The following is an 18,372-nucleotide window of genomic DNA, read 5'->3' on the forward strand; positions in this document are numbered from 1 at the left end:
AACAGACTTTATAAAACATTATATCAGAAAAAATTGCTATTGGCTTATAAGGATCCAGCTTAGTTTCATAAGGACTCAATATATATTCATTCCAAGGAATAAATAATAGCAACTGCATAACATTTCTGCAGTTTTGGAACACACACACACACACACACACACACACACACACACACACACACCCCAAAAACAAAAACAAAAACACCTGCATGAGTACTACTGGTTAAATGTCTTGGACTAAATAAAGAGAAGATAAAGAAGGTTACTGAGAGATGTGGCCACTGACTCTAGATAAGCTATTCCTGATGATAAGTACGTTTTTTAAAGTGTCAGGAGATTTGAATAAGGACCAGATAGCAGGCTTCAATACCCTTCTATTCACACTCCTGAAGCAAGAAAGGCAGAGTGTAATGGGTAGCTCAGGAGTATACAGGCACAGTGATGAAAACCAAGGGCGATGCCCCAAAGGTGGAGCCCTTGGATGTGGTCACCATAATCACCAGGATTCCTCAATGACTCTTCTATCCATGCAAAGGTTCGGATGTGGTTTGTCTCTAGAGAGGTCGTGATGCATCACGTTGGGAGTTTGGTCATCACTGCCAGGCCGGTGGTGGTGGAGGGAACTGCACAGGGGGGATTAACACAGCTCTCCTGGGACCTTGACTTAATTCCCACAAAAGATCTGTCGTAGTAAGAACAAGCCTGGCCTCTCCCCTGGCTTCCTGGCTGGCCATGTGTCTGTTGCTCTCTCACATGCAGAATTCCCATGAGCCCATCTGCCATGAGGTGAGGCAGCTGGGGATTTATCCCTAGGGAGCTGCCATGCTGCTAGCAAAACTAAACCTCCTTTCCTTATACATACTCAGCTTTAGGTATCTTGTTATAATAACATAAGACTGACTAATACAAACGCAATTCTATTAATATTCCTTTAGAGGTTAAAATATCTGGCCCCAATTTAAAAAGTATTATCAAAACATAAAATCACCACTAGGCCTGGATTTACTACAATCATAAAAGGTACACAGGAATAATTATAGACTATCTGAGAAAATAACATGATATGCTATTGACATTTTTAAGATATTTGAGCATATAAACATTTACCTGCCTGAGGATATTTTACACTAATCTGACAGCTCAGGCAGGAAAAGACCTTTCTGTTGAGCCATGCATGATGGCAAATGCCTGCAATCTCAGTACTCTGGAGGCTGAGGGACGAGGGCCACGAGTTTGAGCCCAGCCTGGCAATTTAGTGACTTAGACTCTGTCTCAAGTAAAAATATCAAATAAAAATGTTTAAAAAGGTCGACCATTTGGCTGGCTATAAAGGCCCTGGGTTTAATCTAAAGTAATGCACAGGATTTAGTTATAAATAAATAAGAACAAAAACCAGTTTTTGATCCCCCCATTTTTATGGGACATCTAGACATTGAGAACATTAAAATAAGTCTTTTCCTCCAAAGGATAAAATACGAGAAGGCAGTCAGTTCTATGATTCATGGGTTTACAGCAGGGAAAGTTTCTAGAGTAGTAAAATGAGCTCTGCAGACTTGAGTAAGGACAGTTTACCTAGGGAGTTCAGTTCTTCTTTGACAGCTATCATTTCAAGAGACAAAAACCCTCCTTAGCCTACTCTGCTAAATATCATGACTTTCAAGAATAAGGGCTTGAAATGGCTACCAGTACTGACTGTTCTTATATTTTTACTGTGCACTTCAAATTTTATATGAGGTTATATCTTTGAAAAGATTCACAGAAAGTATGCTAGGCGAAAAATTTGATAAAAAGTAAGGTGCTACTATTTTCACGGACACTGGAAAATCTAAACTGTACCTTAAATCAGTGGACATATGGCAAAAAAAGAACCGAGAAAGGAAGCTTACAATGTCAAGTAGGACAAAGAGGAGAAGAAGGCACCATGTTTCGTTGGCACGAGGTCTCTACACTGCAACCAGAGGGTGCCACTGTCTGTACACTTTTATTCTCAGATTTAGGTTTAGGTTTTAAATTAAGAGTCTAAAATGGGGCAAGTGTCTAGAAATCAATTTGAAAATCAATCACAGAAGTAAAGCAGATATATCATTATTATAAGGAATAATGCTTTGTTTATAATGGAAAGGCAATGATTTGTGCCTAGTATTTAATTTTCTATCAACAATTCTTTTCTTTTAATATATAAATACAAAGCATGGTAAAAGGCTAAATAAATTTATGCTCTGTGGGGTTTTTCCTCAATAAAATCGCATCAAGTATGTGGGGAAGAGGAAGCAGATGGTCAGAGCTGCTCTGGAAAGGGTGACTGGGCTAGCAGATGCCCACGTCCTGGGAAGAACGGCCGGGGGCATAGGGGAGACATGGGAGAGTTCTGCTGGTACTTCATTCTTACAGGTAACGTGTGGAAATGAAATAAAGGTGCACAGCAATGTGATCAGGGCATGGGTCTGAGAACAAATTTTATTCCCCACCTCCAATGCTCCACATGCTCACAGCTAAAACCTCCTGCTCCCCTGCAAGGGGAGCTCGGGAAGGGTGGAAGGGGCTCCTGTGAAGGCCCTGCGGCTTCCTCTCTTTCCTGGGGACTGCAACACTTGTTCACAGGGCCCTGAGCCACCATCGAAACTTTCCAGTCAGCCAGGGGACACATTACGACACGATTCCAGTCTCCAAGAGCTCAAATGACCTGCAGCTTCATCTTCAGACTTCTCAGCTCAGAACCCGAAATTTTGTGGGACAGAAAAAACTCTCCCTCCCTCTGCTGGGCTAATTTTCTAGCCGTGGGAGGTCATGACCACTACCGAATGTCACATTTCATGCTGCTGAGCTTTGTGCTGTTTTTCTGAACAGCACTGGACGCCCAGCATAGTGAGCTCATTATGAGAATGGAAGGTAAACTTCTAAGAAATGGCTAAACTCTTTAAAATTAAATACACCATCCTCTCATTGTCTGCCGGGCTCACCTGTCTATCTCACAACACTCTGAATCCAATGATTTGTTCACATGTAACAACTGGTATCATCCAAGGGAACATTTCCTCTCCTAAAAAAATCAAATCCTACATGATCCATACTGCCTGGGTGACACTCGGACATTTCTACACTTAGCGAAGCCATTTATCTTCAAATCTCAACTCAACGACTACGGATTCTAAATAAAACTGCTTCGGTATACTCTCTCCAGCCTGAAATACTCACATCCCTTCATATATCTTTATTCGTTTCTGTGTGTGGTGGCATGGGGAATGCCATGGTCGAACTTACTAAGTGCTGAACTACATCCGCAGCTCTTTTTCTTTATTTTGAGACAGGCTCTCCTTAAATTTTCCAAGCTGGACTTAAACTTAGGATCCTCCTGCCTCAGCCTCCTGACAAGCTGAAATTATAGGTGTGCACCATCACACCCAACTTTTATTCACTGAACTCCTCGAAGGCACAGATTGTAGGTTACTCTGTCTTCAGTACTTGTCATATGGGGCAATAAATCGATGTTTGCTGAATGAATGTGCATATGGACAAATGAGAGAATACAACAAGCTAATTAAAAATTAGGAAGTAGGAAAATATCAAGTGATGGGGAGGATATGGAACAGTAAGAACTTTCATCCTGTAAGTTAGACTAAAAACTGATACAGCGGGCCAGGGATTTGGCTCAGTGGTTCTGGCGCCTGCCTCACAAGCATAAGGTCCCAAGTTTGATCCCTGGTACAAAAAAACAAACAAACAAACAACCCCCCCCCAAAAAAAAACAGAAAATTCAGCTACTCCAAATGAGCATATCTGTTCTTCAAAATTCATGTACTAGACTCTTCAGATATCACTGTCATCGAGAGAGGAGAAGACAGCCAAATGCCGCACATCAGTAAGAGGGACAGACTGTGTCCTCTACTATACTATATTGAATGAATGAACTAGTCCTAAACTCATGCCAGAAAACCAACTACCCCCATCCCTCAGGGACCATTAAGGCCAAGTGGGATCTCATCTGGAGATCTGGCTCTTTCATCAAACTGGAACCAATGACATCAGAAGAGGCCTTTGGAAACAGAACACGATGGAACACACAGTAGTGTCTGATGACTGGGATACAGGGAACCTATACTTGTGAACACCACTCAGTAGGGTGTACTTAATATTCCACAAATTCAGAATATGTATTGGTAGGGATCCTTTGCCTGCTAAGCACCATGTTTCCACAAAGAAGATATTACTTCTGGCTGACTTACTTTTCCCCACAATCAGGAAGGCCTGAAGTCACTGAGTTTCATCAAGAAGAGCAACAGAATAATTGTTTAGCTTTTTCATAAACTATACTTGTGCCAGCTTCTGCTTAAATATCAACAGAACTCTCTTGCCCTTGGTATAAACTCTGGCCTAAGTGTGCTCATTAATGGACAGGAGAGAGCATGATTATACATGTTTGTACCAGTTCATCAGACTCTGAGTAAAAACACGAGTGCCAGTCATAAATAGTTTTTAAAATACTCTGTCAATGGTTTAGGGAGGATAACTGATCTCTTGCTTCTCTACTGAGAAGAAGGGCTATAAAATGGCAAGTTTTAGCTATAATGCGACTTTCAAGGCAACATAAGGTTAAAAACAATAGTCAAGAAATTTAAAGAAAATATGTTGTTCCTAAAGTGGCATGGTAATAAATACAGTACTATAGCATTTAGAATCATTGAAATTTAAGCGGAAAACCCACACACATCTGGTTCTTGTTCACATTTTTATCAATCTTGCACTAAGTAGCATTTTCTGGGTGCTTTAGATAGTTTTGTGCAGTGACGAAAACGAAAAGGATGACACAGCTAGAATCATAGTCTGGGGCTGTCCCCTGGCGCCACACAGACCAGGGTCCCCATGGATACAAAGGGATACTAGGAACTGTAGTTGAAATCAACCAACTAATATACAAAATATCTATTAGAGGCCCTCACACAATGTAAATATTATGAATAGGTGGCTATTATTAAAATTTATACTAAATACTTCTTCTACCTTTACATTACATTTTAGTGAATTAGAAAGGCGAGTAAAGGACCAGGCCATCAATTAAAGAAATAAGCTTACCGACTGGGGCTACAGTCTCTTCACAACCTGTAGTCACAGGATATGAAGACATTTAAAGCCAAAAATGTCACCGGGGGTGGGGTGGGGGGTGCCCCGTTTATTAACATGTCATGTTTAAAAGCAAAGTTACACTGCCAGATCATATGTTAATTTTGATACCATTGTTGGTAATCAAACCTCAAATAGTTTCTTTTAGTTGGAAATAAGAAGCACCACAAATGGAACTTGTGCAGACTTCTCGGATGCTCCGTGACAAGAAGGCAGCTGAATAAAAAAATTACAGAATAAGCAGAGAGACATGCAAATATAGATACAGATTAGATATAGATTTGATGAAAGATTAGCTTTCCATTTCTACACATGGGACAATGAGAGGCAAAAGACTGTGAATTTTATTCTTTTTCATTGACCGTATCACCAGCAAACAGAATGATTACCCTAGAATAACTGCTCGAAAACAGTAATCTAATCAGTGAGTAAATTAGTAATTTTATGTTTGTAATAGAGCAGTTTTATTACTTAAAGTGACCTAAAGACAAAAAGTAAACATCTGGTGATATTTAAAATAAATTCTTTCATTTCGGTTCTTCAGCAATACTCTTTGCAGGAAACACCTCCCTAGGCTGGCAGAGGTCGGTGGTGGTAACAAGGGACCTGTGCATCTTGTCCTGTGCCTCAAGCGTTCAATCCAGGCAGTGGGAACAACAAAGCACATTATTGCCGGTCGAAAAAATGAGATTTTCTTTATCATTATTTGCTCACTCCCACTGTTGATAAGTAAGACATCATAAGTAATACACACAGGAGGCTTCAGCAAGAGCGAATTCAGGTGTTGGAGAATGTTTTGCACAACACAACGCAGTTTTTTGATAATCATCCTAGCCTAAGAGTCGTTTCTCCTAAGACCACAGGCTCAAGATGATGAAGGTCACTGATATGTCGCCAAGTGCTTTTCTAGGAGATAAACTCAATTTTAACTGCTGCAATTCTGCCAGCCACAACTTAGACATAGAATCCAATTATCCATTTCATTTTCATTTATACCTCATGGGCGAGATCATTTATCATGTTTCACGATAATGATCAGTAGACACATGGAAAGTGATTTCTGGAGGTAACAAATTACCTACCATATTAGCATAGCTTACAAGTTCCTGTCAACAACCACGGTGCATAAATATGAGGTAATTAAGTTTACAATGTGCAAGGGTGTTTGATATGCTGCTTGCTTCCTTCACAGCTGCCAAAAATCTGGGTCGCTAAATGCAGCACACCCGTGCGGTTGCAAATCAGGAGTTGTTATGCCCCAGAACTCCAACAGGTAGATGGTGTGCAGTTGCTGCTATTGCTAAGATGTATATTTCATCATGTGGTATTATCACTTCTTGCCACCACGCCATCCATCATCACGGCGGAGACAGCTTGGAATGATGGTCCCGGCCCCTCACATCCCTGCTCTGTGAACTCTGTCTCATTTGTCTTCAGCATCATTCCTGATTCACAGCTAAGTATCCTTCCCTGCCTGCAAAACCAAGTGTGAACCTGTAATGTCTTTAACCTACAGCCCTCTCTAATAGTAATTGATTCCTCTTTATCATGGAGACACTGTGCAGGAAAGAGTAGCCATGGCTGCTGAGGCAGGAAAATGATTTTTCAAAGATCTGATATACGAAATTCCACTACTGATGGGGACAGGCACTCCTAAGGCTGCAGAATTTTATAAGTGTTTCTACTTAAAAATTTATTTACAAAACCAAGAAACATAGACATAGACAAACGCAGGCCTAAATGCCTCCAGTGCCCAGTTGCACCGAAATGAAAAGACATCATATGACGTATATAAATGTAACATTTCAATCAGAGAACCATTCAACAGTGTCACAAATGTATGATGAATATCAAAATATGAATATATTTAATATGTTGAAATGACATGTTAATCAGGAATACGATGCAAAGAAGAATTTCAAGTTAGACGCACACATATAGATGAAAAGTGCATTGCAGAATAAGCCCCTCTTCTCCCACCATTCTTCTTATCCTCACTGATGCTGAGAGAACCTTCAAAAAATGATACCAGTAATGTGGCGGTCAGGGTACCATAAAATGTCCAAGGGTAAAGGTTTTAATTCAGTTTTGTCTGAATGTTGTTATGAAAGTTTAATAAATCAAAATGATCAGAATGTTCCCAGTGGCAGGTTGGGATTCAGTTTCCAATTCAAATTCTCTCTAATATATGGCTTCTCTGACATCTTGCATTTCCAGCACCCATGGTGAATGCCAAACATCCTGCTTTTCATCATCACCATGCATCAACCAGGCTGGTCATGGTACTTTACTTTTCAGCAAAACCGCACAAAACACAGAAATGTCAAACCCGGTGGGAGACTTAACATAGGAAAATTATGACAGGTAGGAAGGCTTTATCCACCTGTGAGTAAATATTTTCATATCGCCTGCTGTAGTGAATGACATTCTCAGAGGACTGAGTAACGCTGTTGGCCAAAAGGCCCGCAGAGAAAATCTCTCTCCTCCCAAACTTTTAAAAAACATTCTTGAGAGAAATACGTCCAGGAGCAGTCTTACCAGGAACACTCAAAAGCTGAAGAGTAGAGGAAGTAATGAAGTCTTCAGAGAATTTGCTTTACTTTTATGAAGTAAGAAGTTTTATAAGCCTCAGGAAAAAAAAAAGGGATTTTCACTTAACAGTCTTAAATTGACCCATACAGCCACACGAAGCAGTGAGAAAAAGACACGATTTACAAATTGTGTCATCCGCATGCAGTTTCATTTACGCAATACAGAACAAGGATGTTCTGATGCACTATGTCAGGCCTCTCTTTTTAAAAATGTTTCATTTTCTCCAATGCACATGCTTTTTTATCCAAAGCCTAACCACGTGAGGATTTCTCCTGGTGTTGGCTGAAGGGTATGGAAGGGAAGCTGACAGAGGGTAAAGAAAGTGTGCCCGAAGTTCCCAGCTCTGATGCATCTCCGAGCTAATGCTTTTCTAACGTACTGCAATTAGTCTAAGTGTTGCGGACCTGTCAGAAGCTTCTAAGCTTAGCCGTCTTGCTTGCACTCCAACTGAAGTTCAAAATTAAAACTATTACCTATGCTCTCCAATATATTCTTCAATATTGTGAAATTAATACCGGTCATACTCAATTTCACCAAAGCTGAAAATTAATTGGCAATCTTCCAACGCCTCTCCTCCCGGGCATGCCCTAATATCCTCGTGATTATTTCTGCCACGACCTCACACCCATGACTCTGGCCTTTTGACCACACCTTCCCTACCGCTCACCATCTCTGGGTGTTAGGGTTGCCAGAGGCCCCCAAACTTACTCCCCGAAAAATCACTTTTCTGCAAACCATGTCCCACCCTGGTTTATCTGGGACAGAGATGAGCGTGAGTAACTCACTGCAAAACTCCCCAGGCTCCCAAATCAAATGACATCATACATGTATATTTTTTAATCTAGCATTCACATTTGTTCACAGAAAAGCCTCAAAGTAAAATTTCACAGTCTTTTTAGATCCGCCTGGAGAAACACTGTTTTAGTCAGTGTTTAACCCCAGACCACAGGAACTTGCATTTTCTAATGCTCTCCTCTCTGTGGCCCGCATCCTACCCATCCACGCGGGGTCAGCTGGGACGTCACTCACTTCTCTGTTTCCACTGAGCATTGAAAGCAGCGATGGGCTGCCCTGCTCTGCCAAAACACGGGATCCCCGCCGTACAACCCAAAACGTGGATTGTACAAGCCACACTGCTTTTCTCTCCGGTCCAAGAATGAACAAGAGGGAGCATTCCTTGAGTTCACTGATTGAGCAGAGGAGGCCCTGTCAGGGACGCAGCCTGTCTGTGAAGACTGGGAACAGCACTGCAGGAAAAGAACGTCAGGGTCCGCAGGTAGTGGAGGAAGAGGTGCACGAGATCGAGCACACGAAGCCACTGTCCCGGGAGCTCGCTGCACAAGGGAAGGGCTTGTGTGTGACTGAAGGTGAGCACAGCACAGCCTGCGGGGCCTTGGGGCCCACGAGGGCAGGTGCAGAAGTCACTGGAAGCCACTGAAGCTTGTCCTGGCGTCCTGTGTGCCACCCGCAGGGCCCTGCTGGCTGCTTGGTGCAGACTGACAAGGGAGAGGCCAGGAAAGGAGGCGCTGACAGAAGCACAGACCAGAGAGGTGGGCGATGAGGACACGGTGGGGGCAGTGAAGGAACTGAGAGGACAGGACACTCAGAGCAGGTACACACAACACAGAAAAACCAAGACAGCAGTGAAGGACGCAGCGCTCGGGTCTATGTGCTGAGACGCATCACTGCTAAATCCTGGAGATATCTGTGCACCCATGTGTACAGCACCAGTCTGTAATGGCTAAAACTGTGGAGAAAGCCCAGTTGCCCCTCAACTGGAGACTGGATGAAGATGTGACTTTTTTCTATAAAATGGAATACTATGCAGCCAAAAGAGCAAGAAACTACAGAGATTTACATCTAAGTGGATGCACATTGAGGCCGTACTCTTAAGTGAAATTAATAAGTTATATGTGTGTATATACCGAATAGTTTCTCTGGTATGAAAAAGTAAGTGTAAATAAGGGTCAAAATGTATAATTGATATTGTGTAATAGGAAGGAGAGGTCTAAAAGGGTAGAGGAAGTGGGAGGGGTAGGGGAAAGGTAAAAGGGCAAAGAAAAAATATGTGAAAAGGAAAAACATGGAAACAATGTTTTTGTAAACAGGGAAGGGTGGAGGGGCTGAGGGGAGGGCTGGGGAATGGGAAAAAAACAAGAACGTGATAAAAGTCATATACAGGTACAAGATCCCAATGAGGAATGTAAGTGTGTTGTATACCTAAGATGTACCAATAAATTTAATAAAGTTTAAAAAATAAATAAATCCTGGAGACAACTTGAGTTCTGCATGTATTTACAAAGAGCAGGCATTACAGGAAGAGCTCTTCAAAACTCAGAGCTACACAACTTCAGAGGACAAAATGTCCGTGGGACAAAACTCAATGAATTGTCTTCTGTGCTGGAAAATAACGGCCCTTGAGCTGTTAGGTACTTTGAAAAAAATTTTAAAAATAAAATGTACAACCAAAATGAGAATGTGAAATGATGCACATATTTGAAAAGCAAAGAAAAGAAACGAAGGTGGAGGGAGTAGCTGACTGAAAGACACTGAAGAGAGTGTTCTCTGTGGGGTAAAGAAGAAGGGCAGGACTGAGAGGGAATCTGGAAGGGTGACCAGGGAACATCTGCTTGATGGATAAGAAAGGTCTGTTCCTCGGGTTTGCCCCTGAAAGGAAGTCAAATCCCTGGGAGTAGGGTTATCATGGTAGCGGGAGAGTAGCGTGGAACCCTCTGTACCTCCACAGAGATGAAAGAAAATACCAGTGACGAGATTGAAGATGTGAATGGCCGAAGGGATAAACCTTCCTTCAAAAAATCTCAGGAATCATTCTTCTTGGGGAGCAGGGTTTTGATGCGTGGTTAAGGCTGGCCTTGCACTCTTTCTGCAGCCCAGACTGGCCTCAAACTCATGGCCGTCCTCCTGTCTCAGCCTCCCAAATGCTGCGTTACAGGAGTGAATCACCACACCAGGCCTCCTTGTTTCTTTGTTTTAATACAGTCACAAGTTCTGCACCATCATAGCTAAATCAGATTCTAAATCTCACAACATAATAGAAAAAAAAAAAAAAAGAAAAGAAAAAAATTCTTAAGGCACAGAAATTGGAGATTGGAGAGGAAAATAAAATTATCTTGCAATATATTCAAAAGTTAAAAACTAACTCTGTCCCTATACTTAACAAAGCAACAGAATATATGTATGGGTCATAATTTCTGCAAAACACATAAGTACAAAGACAATGTTGCATAGGAGGCTGTGGTAGACTTAGGTGGTGAAGAAAGCTGTTAAATATTTTGTGGTATTCTTTAATCTCTGTCTAGTTTTCAGTTCCCAAATCCTCACTTTATTTTTCTTTTTATTTATTTGGTGGGGGGGGGCGCGGGGCGGAGACAGGGTCTCACTATGTAGTTGAGACTGACCCGGAACTCACTATGTAGCCCAGGCTGGTCTCGAACTCACAGCGATCCTCCTACCTCAGCCTCCTGAGTGCTGGGATTACAGGCCTGTGCCAAGTTCTCAATTTTAAAATCAAAAGGACAAACCTTTTCATTTAAACAAACTAAAAATAAAATAAAATCCATGCTGAGATCTAACAATATATAAATGTTTATGTTTACATGTTTTTATTGCTCTTATGCTCACTTTTAATTATTACTAAATTGGATATCTCTTAGAAATGGGGAAATATCATTTATATTGACCCAGAATGGAAGGCAAGTAGTTTCCATGGTGCTCTGATAACCAGTAAACAAGTTAGTTCTGACTAATTTATTAATAATGTATAAGAATATATTATCCTGTGCCTTCTTGGTACAAACTCTGAACAACATTTAGGAAATGTTTTTTGCTTTACTGTGTTTGTAGCTTTACTCATACTCAACCTCCTGATTATATTATGCTAGCACGCTAAATGTATATTCACTAGGTTTTAAAATATCGTAACCTGTTGAGCGGCAAATAATTCATTCACGCTAACTGCAAACGTGAATAACCCACCCGTAGGTGTGCACTGGTGAGGAGCCCAGCTCGGACCGGCTCCCTCGAAGATGAAGTGAGGAGAAATGGGCAATGAAGAACTGGAACCAAGGACGTAGGCCCCTCCACTGCCCGGAAATGGCCATCTTTACTCACTGCACCACAAGCACAGCGGATTACTCTCTGCTGTCACAGGCTCGTTTTACTCTCCCAGGTACGGACCTTGGCTTAGTTAACATTCCATACAATTCTCACGGTGCAGAAGTGTTTACCACATTAGGTTTAGAAAAACAGCTGCTCTGGCTTTTTGGTTGGATGCTTTTTATTTGTTAGAGAACCTTTGTTTTCTTAGAGAATTAAACGTGTGACCAAAATCTAAGTCAAAATTCCATGCCATGACAATAATTCTGCGGCTTTCTACAGAACTGAGTTACAGGTTGCTTCAGGGCTGAGCCTGCGTTTGCTTTTCCTTGGTGTTCTGGGTGTCTGTTACCACGCAGCCAAGGCTGCTTGCTTTTTCCAATGAAATTTCAAAGAAACCCAGAGGGACTGAAAAATCTTAGTACAAATTGACTCTGCTGCTTTCTTTTGAGTTTGGGATAAGGGAAAGAAAAATGATGATCAGGAAGCAGTATTATAAATAACAAAGGTACTCTTAGCTCATGAAATAGATACAAGTCCCTTGGTAGGAGTGGGCCAAAATTAAATTCATCACAAACACCAACAGTAGAGAATTCAGAAGTTCAGAGGAAGGGTAGGCACCTATTATTAGCACTCTAAAATCAAGTCCCTTGAGTTCCAGAGAAATAATTATTTGGCATGTAAATGATTCTATTTCTCCCTTGAATCTTGGTAAATTCTTAACAAGAACGGTCCAACAAAAGCCAACTCCCTGGAGCCTCACTTAAAAAGAAGCAGAGCAGTGACCAGACCCTTAGCTGTCACACATTCTGCTGGGCTACACTGCAAATCGCCCACAGACACACACACAGGCACCCTCAGGGAAAGGACTAGAATGGCATTTTTATTTCTTGAATAAAGTTAGAGAAAATACATAAAATGAAGATGATCACTTAGGCAAAAATCATGTGTTGCAGTCTACCATTTTTGTAAAGTAGCTATGAAAAAATTCATAAGAGAAAATTAGAGAAAGTATTTAAATAAAAGTACACAAAAGAGACTGGACTAGAGTTTCCATAATAATGTTGAGATCTGGTTAATATTAATATTAAATGTACAAGCCATTATCCCCCTATTATTTTTAAATAAAAAGAATGATACTATCATTATTTTTAATATTTTTCATTCCTAAGCTCATCATTTGAACAATTCAAATCAATATCTAGTTTCTGGATGTACAAAGGTAGAATATCAGAAATAAGAACATCTAGTATTCATTTGCTCATTTAGAATTTAAATATGTAGCAGACATCTCAAACACTGAATCATTGGAATTACAAGTAGGTATTATGAATGAAGAAGGGCTCCAAATACTTTCATGAAACTTAAGAGTAGCAAAGCAAAAATTTAAAATATAAAACGTTGGTGTCACCTCAAAAATTAAGACATTGATATTCATTGAAAGCATGTGCTTTCCTAATTATATAAGGGTTTTTGGAGAAAATGAACATGTGATTTCAGCATTATCTAAGACTTTCATTCTATTTTATGGTTTTTAAAACACGGATGTTTATTTTAATTCATTCTCTGAAATAACTCCAAACATCTCATCCAGCTGACTAGTTTTCAAAATAAAAGTAAAGGAATTTCCAAGTCACTATTAAGTAAAAAAAAAATCTTTATATAAATTCATAAATCTGACAGTTCTGCCATGAAAACTAGTTAAAAATCAATACTGTGTAATATTAAGTGGACTGCCGAAGGCAGGAAGCTAGAAATTCCATGGCCTTTAGCCACCAACTAGCAATGTATCAGTAAAGCATGTCATGTTCACCACTTGCAAAATACCCTTGTTACTAACATAAAAATGAAGTATTCAGGCTTGACTTTATAACTGGTATGTACAAAAAGTTTAGAATATTGGTCAAGCCAAGATTATTTCTCAAGTGAAAACTACTTGAAGTGAAAATCACCCTTAGTTCCTTTGAGAACGGAAGGCAACTGGTTCAAACACTATAAATTACAACTAACATCCCCACTTCCGATATGCGGCCCCACTTCCGGTACCTTGGCAAATCTGCTGGGGGACGTGGCCCATCGCCCGTCTCTGGAATCGGCCAGGGGTAGCCCATGCTCTGACTTCAACTCAACAATTTTCTTTGTTAGTTTTGATAAAAATACTGAGTGTCTTGAAATAAAGATTGCACTAGGTGCCCGGTAAGCAAATATGAACTATACAGGTTTGATGAAATGAAAATAAACTACAAAGGTTAAGATGCAAATCCTGTTAGTTCTAACTTTTCTCCTTCAAAATATACTGGCACTGGTACTAAGCACGTGGCATCATTAATAACTCACCACTGACCAAATAACTACGACAGACCTATTACCAGATGATGGATATCTGCTTGACTTATGGTAACACCCTTTTCCAGTACTAGCATATTCCAAAGTCTATACATCATTTGAGAGTCCGTTATGCTTTTTCTTAAAACATTTCTTCATTAACCATATCACCTAAAAGAAGGAATAACTAACCTTCTACTAACACTGTTTATCCTCTGGGAGCCTGTGTACCACAGATCTCTACTGGACATTCTAGTGAATTCTCCCACGTCGGGCCATCGTTTTTGAATCTTAAAGGGTAGTAGAGTGAGGAAGAGAACTGTGGGAGATAGTAACTTCTTAGAACCCAAGTGTGTGAGAACAAGGAAGCATATAATTACGTGGTCATCCTGTGACTATGGGATGAACTTCCATTTTTGGGTAGAATCCAAAAGCACTGGCTACAGAGTACAGAAATGCAAAAACCTAGGGGCTTCATGACTAGGCCCAACAACTCCAAAGCCTGTCTCCTTCCAGTTACAAACGTCAGTGAATACTCCCAATTTTAAGCTGGCTTATACTGCCTTACAAGGCAAAGAATCAGTATCAATGCGATTTTTTTACAATTTTAAACATGAACTCTGAGTAAAGTTCAGTGCACACTTTGAGTAAGGTTGTGTGAATGGATTGATAATGACTCCAGTTTGCAGCTAGGGGTCACTGTTATTATGAATACATAAATATATCTGAATATTTATAATTTAATACATCAAAAGCATTTTGATACTGGTTGATAGTTGGCATTTATATGTAAAAATTAAGGCATTAACAATAAGTAAAATACTGTGCTTTTCATATTAAAAACTTAAGAGGTTATTGTAGCATTACAGGTTAAAAAAAAATGCTTTACCTAAGAACCTAACAGGGCTGGGGATTTAGCTCAGTGGTTCCACCGCCTGCCTTGCAAGCACACGGTCCTGAGTTCGGTCCCTGGTACCAAAAAACAAACAAAAAAACAAAAAAAAATACAAAACTGCATAGGAACCTAACAAACCATCAGAATTCAAACTGAGTGTCACTATTGTTGTTTGTTTTTTTTTTTTTTTTTTTTTTTTTTTTTTTTTTTGGTACTGGGGATTGAACTCAGGTCCTTGTGCTTGTAAGGCCACCGAACCGCTGAGCTAAATCCCCACCCCAACCATCAGAGAAATTCTAGAGTTTATTGTGGGTCAGCTGCTTACAGGCATTAAGTGGCTTTTGGATTTAGGCAGGTGGGAAAGGGTGACAAATGTGGCAGAGAATGGGTAAAACAATCTATGGCATGGAATACAAAGCTGATGCTTCATGTGTGAGGATGTATTTCACTTTTTCTGCGCTCCGGTTTTGGAGTATCAGTGCACAGAAATGTCTCCCCTTCAGCTTGTCTCCATGAAAACTTCTTTGTCCATAATGACTGGCTTCCACACGCTGCAAATGCTACCAGAAATCAGGAGGATTGGGAAGTGGCATCAAAGTCATGGAAAGTAAATTCCGTCTCACCATCCCTCCCTGCTCTTTCGGTGGCTATGGGAATGCACGGATCAATACTCTTCAGCATGAGAATTCTGCAGGGAAATTTTTACTTACAGCAAACAGCAACAATATAGCCCTAAGCACACCTGTCACTTTCAGTTTAACAGCAAATGCACTAATAAACTATTACCCACGGGACATCTTTGACAAATGCCAGCTCTTGTTAAAGACTACTCATATCACTGCCCCCAAAATTTCCTATAAAATTACCATCTTTTGTATGCATGTAAAAGGATGTTAGCTTTAAAAGTGCCAATGAGAGACAGGAACTGTCATCCTAGTTAATTTTCAAGTCACTTTCAGCATCAGGACAGCTGACCCCAATGGTGTATTTTTGGTTAGCAATATTTATGTGGTGAAGAAACAAGAAATCTTATTCAGCTATATTGGTTTTCAAATAGAACAGCAAGTAAGGTATTATCTGTTAGTATTAGCTATAGATCCTAAAATCTGTTTAAAAAATAAAACTGTCATAACAAAATATATCTTTGAGATGTTGGCAGACTCTGGATAACACAGTTAAAGCCCTATTATATTTGAAATCAACCTCTCTAATATAAAGTTCAAAATTATATATTTAATGGAAGGACTTTCTATAGGAAGTAAGATACAGGCACCATTTTCTATGAAACTTAAGGATCCTCTGCTCATATTTTAATGAAATAATGCAGTTATCTTCAAGTGAAGAACAGTAAGTTCGGAGGAAATAGTAAAATCTACTTTGTAATTAACGCAGGTAAAGGAGAACTGATTCATCTAGCACACATGAGCTTTGGGTTCCTTCTACAGCACAGAGCCCTGAAAAGAAAAATGAGACACCTACCAGTGACACAAGTATTTCCCTTTAGAATGAAGGCAAGACACGTCTACACATGAGAAAGAACTGTATCTATACAGAAAGGACTTGGATGAAAGTAACAGCAATGTCTTCTCCAAGCTACCCACTAAATACAGGACGGAGCCAATTTTTCAAAAAATCTTTGCATTTAACAATCTATGCCAAAAGAAAATTTTAAAAATTACAAGAAAATCATCTATATGTACAACCGAATGTGTAGCTAAATATGTATGCAACTAAGTGCACACAGTAATATGCAGAGCGTATGTATATATACATAGAATATGTCACATATAATACATGTATCTACATTCATGTATTCTTTACTGCATTAAGTTACATCTGATGTAAGGTACCCCAGGACACTCGAGGTGACCACTGGGAATCCATCAATTTTGTGCCTGCATGCTATGAACACAAACGCAGTATTTAAATGACGGGAAGTGCGTGTGGTAACAGCACACCCTTCGCCCATAACCGCAGCGTATCCATTGACTTGGAGATTTCCCAAGAAAAGCCCCAGCTTTCAAAATTAGGCTCAGGGACTGAGACGCGCGGCAAAGCTGAGCACACGCTCACAGGTGAGCGCGTAAGCAGTTGCTGCTCCATCGGAAACCCGAGGCCAAATGCCGTCACATTGCCCCACTGGTTCAAAAACAAGGGCTATAACCTCATGAACGTGAGCAGGTTGCAGAACCCTACAAAAGAGACGTGAGAAGCTTCACGGGAAGTAAAATCCTATCCAACCAAGAGACTGAGCGTTCTGATGGACTACGCGGGCTCCCAGGACAAGGATTACGCGAGAAGCTAACAGGATTATTTAGGAATGTTGACATGAGAGAAAGCTGGGGTGGAACCATGAGCTCATCAGGAAGAGAGCAGAACGTGGGCTTCTATTCTGATTCTGGCAGTTATTAGATGTTGGGCAAATTACCACATAACCTTAACTTCAATTTCCTTCTCTCGATGCTATTAAAGTATTAAAATCGAACAAACTTTAAAATAATGAATGTGAAAGGCATTCATTATGGAGCACAGCAAAAACAGTAACGTGATGATGGTCAAATCTTATGCTTCCTTCCAGACACTGGGCCGTAGCCCACGCTGGCCTTTTTGGCCTCAGGTGCTGCTTTCTCCTACCTCCACCAGAACCATCAGGGGGCACCTTTCTCTGACTTCCAGATCCCACCTCAAAGAAGACACAGCCACAAGTTCCCTGACAGAGCAAATTTCATAGCAGTTCGAAGTTTTTCTTAGGATCTCCACAGCTTCTGTGTGAAGATAACTTCTACAGTTATTATGATGTCCACTTGTGTCCATGCTGATTGATGTCTAATATGCTATTCACCAATGCTGTTTCCCTCTAAATTTTCACATCACTGAAATCCTCATTTAAGGTTCCAGCTATCACCCTCCAAACCATCCTTTACTAAAACAGCAATCTTATTCTCTTTCTTCACAGCATCAATCAGATGTCGTTGCTACATTCTCCATACTTTAATAGTACGTTTTCAACTACTGAAATACCTAACGTATCTCAATTTTAAGCTCCATGAGGACAGGAACTTTGTAGTTTATCTACAACTTTAACCTTAAAATCTAGAACACGGTTGAATATATAACAAGGACTCCGCAAATTCTGAATGAATGCGAAGTATGTTTCCTACTTGTACATATTTGCCCAGAATTCGCTACAAACACATATTCCTATACCTAATCTCTCATATTCTTCTAACTTTAGTATGCAAAAATATTTCTGAGGAGCTGTGAGAAGTTCTAACTTTACAAGACATGGGAGGGGGCCAGATTTAATGCGGGGGTTCCTAGGAGTG

The 18,372-nt window shown here is 40.3% G+C and overlaps 1 protein-coding gene across 4 annotated transcripts in view; it reads right to left on the reverse strand.

The window, feature by feature from the left end:
• Positions 1-18,372, reverse strand: part of Ptprk (protein tyrosine phosphatase receptor type K) — a 482,919-nt gene that overhangs the window by 216,966 nt on the left and 247,581 nt on the right. The gene's annotated exons all lie outside the window — the stretch shown is intronic.

This window comes from Fukomys damarensis, unplaced genomic scaffold, assembly GCF_012274545.1.
Source record: "Fukomys damarensis isolate Sample0158 unplaced genomic scaffold, DMR_v1.0_HiC HiC_scaffold_14, whole genome shotgun sequence".
Classification (NCBI taxonomy): domain Eukaryota; kingdom Metazoa; phylum Chordata; class Mammalia; order Rodentia; family Bathyergidae; genus Fukomys; species Fukomys damarensis.